The sequence below is a fragment of the Macrobrachium nipponense genome, chromosome 13 (genome assembly GCF_015104395.2).
Source record: "Macrobrachium nipponense isolate FS-2020 chromosome 13, ASM1510439v2, whole genome shotgun sequence".
In the NCBI taxonomy this organism is placed as follows: domain Eukaryota; kingdom Metazoa; phylum Arthropoda; class Malacostraca; order Decapoda; family Palaemonidae; genus Macrobrachium; species Macrobrachium nipponense.
This window is the reverse complement of record NC_087206.1, coordinates 78,654,758-78,659,757: the sequence shown is the minus strand read 5'-3', so window position 1 is coordinate 78,659,757 and position 5,000 is coordinate 78,654,758.

The window sequence follows — 5,000 nt, the reverse complement described above, 5'->3', positions numbered from 1 at the left end:
ATAAAAATAAATAAATAAAAAAAATAAATAAATAAAAGAAATAAAAATAAATAAATAAAAAATAAAAAAAATAAAACAAAAAATAAATAAATACAAATGAAGATAAATAAATAAATAAATAAATTAAAATAAAAATTAAATTAATAAAATTTAAATTAAACAAAAGGAATATTTAAAAACTAACTAACATAATTAATTAATAAAAAGGAAATCAAATTAAATTTTTAAACAAAAATAAAATTAATTGAATTAAATTAATTAAAAATAAATGAATAAATGTAAATAAAAATTAAATAAATTCATTTAAATTAAATAAAAAAATAAATAATTAACATACAAATTAAATAAATTAAAAAATAATAAATAAAAATAAATTAAATAAGAAAATTAAAAATTTAAATTAAAAAAATAAATTTTTAAATTGAAATTAAAAATAAATTTTTAGATAAAATTTAATAAATAATTAAAAAATTAAATAATCTATAAATAAAAATTAAATAAAAATAAAATATTAAAATAAATTTAAAATTAAAATAAAAATTTAAATTAAGAATAAATATAAAAATTAAAAAATAAATAAACAATAAATTAAAATAAAAATAAAAGAAATAAATTAAAATAAAATTTCATAAATAAATAAAAATTGAATAAAGAATTAATAATGTAAATACAAAATAATTTAAAATATATAAAAGAAGGAAACATAAATTAAAAAGTAGAAAAAATTAAAAATAAATTAAATTTTTTAAAAAGAACTAAATTAAATAAAAATAATTTTAAATTTAAAAAATTAAATTAAAAATTAAACCAAATAAATTAAAAAAAAATAAATTAAAAAAAATTAAAAATTAAATTTTAAATAATAATAATTAAATAAATAAATTATTATAAAATAATTAAAAAGCTAAAACAGTAAATTAAAATAAATTTTAAAAATAAAAAAAATAAATAAGGTAAATATAAGTTAAATTAAAGAAAATAAGAAAAAAAGAAATAAATAAAAAAAAAAATCAATAAATAAAAATAAAGGAAAATACAATAATATAAAATAAATTAAATAAGAAAATTTAAGTAAAAAAAATAAAACAAATTTAAAAATTTTTTATATATAAATAAAAGAATAAATTTAAAGAAAATTAAATAAAAATAATTAATTAAATAAATAAAAATAAATTAAAAATTTAAAACAATAAAAATTAAAAATAAAGAATAATAAAAATTAAATTTTAATAAAAAATAAATAAATTAAATAAAAATTAAATAAATTTTTAAGAAAAAAAATTTTTCAAAAAAAAATTAAATAATAAAATAAATTAAATAAAAAAATAAAATAACTAATAAATAAAAAAATTAAATAAAAAAAAAGAATAATTAAATAATTAAATTAAATAATGAATAAAATAAATAAAAAATTTTAAATTAAATTAAAAATAAAATTAAATAAAATTAAATAACAAATTTAATTTAAATTTTTTTCAATAAAAAAATTAAATAATAATCAATAAACCAAAAAATTAATTTAAAACAATAATAAAGATATAAAAAATCATAAAAATTAAAGAAAAAAAGAAAATTTAAGATTAAAAATAAAAAAATTAAATTAAAAATAAAATAAAAAATAAAATTTATTTAAAAATTTAAATAAAAATTATAAATAAAAATTAAAATAAAATAAAAATAATTAAAAATAACCAAAGGTAATTAAATAAAAAATTTAAATTAATTTTAAAATAAAAATTAAATAAATAAAATAAAATGAATAAAAACACTAAATATGATAACAAATTAAATAAAACCAAATTAAATAAAAATAACTTAAAAAAAATAAATTACAAAATTAAATTAACAAATAAATAAAATTAAAAATTTAAACTATTCTAAATAATAAAAATTTAAAAATTAAAATTTAAAAGTTGAAAAATTTAAATAAATTTAAAAATAAATTAGAAAATTTTTTTTCAAAAATAAATAAAAATAAATTAAAAAATTTAAAATAAATTAGTAATAAATTTAAAAAAAATTTAAATTAAAAGAAAAAGATTAAAAAAATAGAAAAATTTAAAATTGCAAAATAAATAAAAAAATTTAAAATAAATTCAATCCCCCCAACTTAAAATAAAATTTTAAATAAATAAATTAATGAATGAAATAATAAAAATAAATTTAAAAAGAAAAAATAAATTAAGAAAAAAATTTAAATAAATGAAAATAAAAAAAAGATAAAACAAATAATTTTCTCTAACAAAAAAATAAATTTAAGTTTAACTAAATAAATAAAAATTAATAAAATTAAATAAAACAAAAAACAAATAAAAAATAATAAATTTAAATTTAACATAAGAAAAATAAAATAAAGAAATCTAAAAAAAACAACTAAAAATAAAATAAAAATAAAAAATAAATAACAAATAAATTAAAAAATAAATAAATAAATAAATAAAAAGAAATTAAATCAAATTGAAAATAAATAAATAAAAAAATAAAAACAAAATAAATAAAAATAAATTCAAAAATAAATAATTAAAATATAAATAGCTAAATAAAAATGAAAAATAAAAAATAAAAAAGGAAATAAAAACAAAAAATAACCTTAAAAAAATAAATAAAAAAGAATAAAAATAAAATAAAAAAAAATAAATAAATAAATAAGAAATAAATAAAAATGAAATAAATAAAAATAAAAATTAAAGAAAATAAATAAAAAAATAGAAAATAAAAAAATTAAAAAAGAAATTAAATAAGGTAAAAATAATTAATAAAATAAAAATAAATAAATGAAAATAAATAAATAAAAATAAAAAAACTAAAAATAAAAATAAAAATAAATAAAAACAAACAAAATAAAAATACTAGATAAATAAATAAATAAAATAAAAAAATAAAAAAATAAATAAAAATAAATAAAATCTAAATAATAAAAAAAAATAAATAAATAAAAAATAATAAAAAGTAATAAATTTTAAAAATAAATAAATAAATAATAAATAAATAAACCAAAAAATTAATAAATAAATAAATAAAAAACAATAAAAATAAGATAAATAAATAAATAAAAGAAAATAAATAAAACAAAATAAATAAAAATAAAATAAAAATAAATAAATAAATAAATTAACAAATATTGAATAAGTAAATAAAAAATAAATAAATAAATAAATTAAAAAAATAATAAATAAATAAATAAATCAAAATAAAAAGAAATAATAAAAATAAATATAAATAAAAATAAAATAATAGTAAATAAAAAAATAACAAATAAATTAAATAAAAAAAAAAGTAAAATAATAAACTACATAAATAAATAAAAAAAATAAATAAAACATGAATAAAAATAAATAAAAAAAATAAAATAAATAAATAAAATAAAAAATAAATTAAATAAATACAAATAAATTAAATAAATAAAAAAACAGTAAATAAATACAAATATAAATAAAAGAAATAAATAAATAAAAACAAAAAAATAAACTAATAAATAAAGAAAAAATAAATTAATAAATAAAATAATTAAATAAAAAACTAAATAAAAAATGAAATATAAAAAAACAAAAACTAAATAAATTAACTAAAAAAGAAAAATAAATATAAATAATAAATAAACAAAAAATAAATAAATAATATAAAAATAAACAAAGAAATATAAATAAAAATAAATAAAATAAATAAATAATAAAATAACAAATAAATAAAAATAAATAAAAAATAAATACATAATAAAGTAAAAAAATAAAAAAAATAAAAATAAAAAAATAACTATAAATAAAAAACAAATAAAAACAGAATAAACCAAATACAAAATAAAAAATCAAATAATAAATAAAACAAATAAATAATATAAATTGAAAAATAAATAGATAAAAATAAATAAATAAAATAAAACACATAAATAAAAATAACAAATTAAAAATAAAAAATAAATAAATATAAAAATAATAAATAAAAATAAAGTAATAAAAACTAAACAAAATAAATAAATAAAGAAAAATAAAAAAATAAATAATCAAATAATAAATTCATAAAAGATCATAACATGAATAAAAAATAAATAATGAAATGAAAAAATGAAATAAACTAAAAAAATAAATAAAAAAAAATAACAAAAATAAAAAAAATATAAACTAAATATATAAATGTTAAAAAGGCCTAAAATAAATAAAAAATTAATAAAAAAAAATAAAATAGTAAATAAAATAAATTAAAAAATAAAATAAAATAATAAAAATAATTAAAAAAAATAAAAATTAAATAAATAAATAAAAATATTGTAAAAAGTACAAAAATAATAAATAAAAAAAAATAAATAAATAAACAAATAAATTTAAATAAATAAATAAAAAGAATAAAAATTAAAAAAAATAAAAAATAAATAAAAATAATAAAAATAAATAAAAAAATAACTAAAGAAATAAATAAATGATAAAAATAAAAATAATACAAAAAATTAAATAAATAAATTAAAAATACAATAAATAAATAAATAATAAATAAATAATAAAAAAAGTACAAAAAAATAAAAATAAATTAAAAGTAAATAAATAAGAAAAATAAAAATGAAAAAATAAAGAAAATAAAAACTAAATGGGAAAAAAATAAAGTAAAAATAAATTAAAAATTTAAAATAAATTAATAATATAAATAAGAAATAAATGAAAAAATACTAAAAATTAAAAACAATTAAAACATAAATAAATAAAAAAATAGAATAAAAAACAAAAGAAAAATAAATATAATAAAAAAAACTAAATATAAAAATAAAAAAAATAATAATAAATAAATTTAAAAATAACTATAAATGAATAAAGACATACATATAAATAATGAATAAATAAAAATCAATAAAAATACAAAGAAATAAATATAAAAATAAAAAATAAAAATAAATAAAAAAAATAAAAAAAATAAATAAAAATAAATAAAATAAATGGAAAAATGAATAAAAAATAAATAGTAAAAATTAAAAATAAAAAAATAACTAAAAATAAATCCATACAAAACTAAAA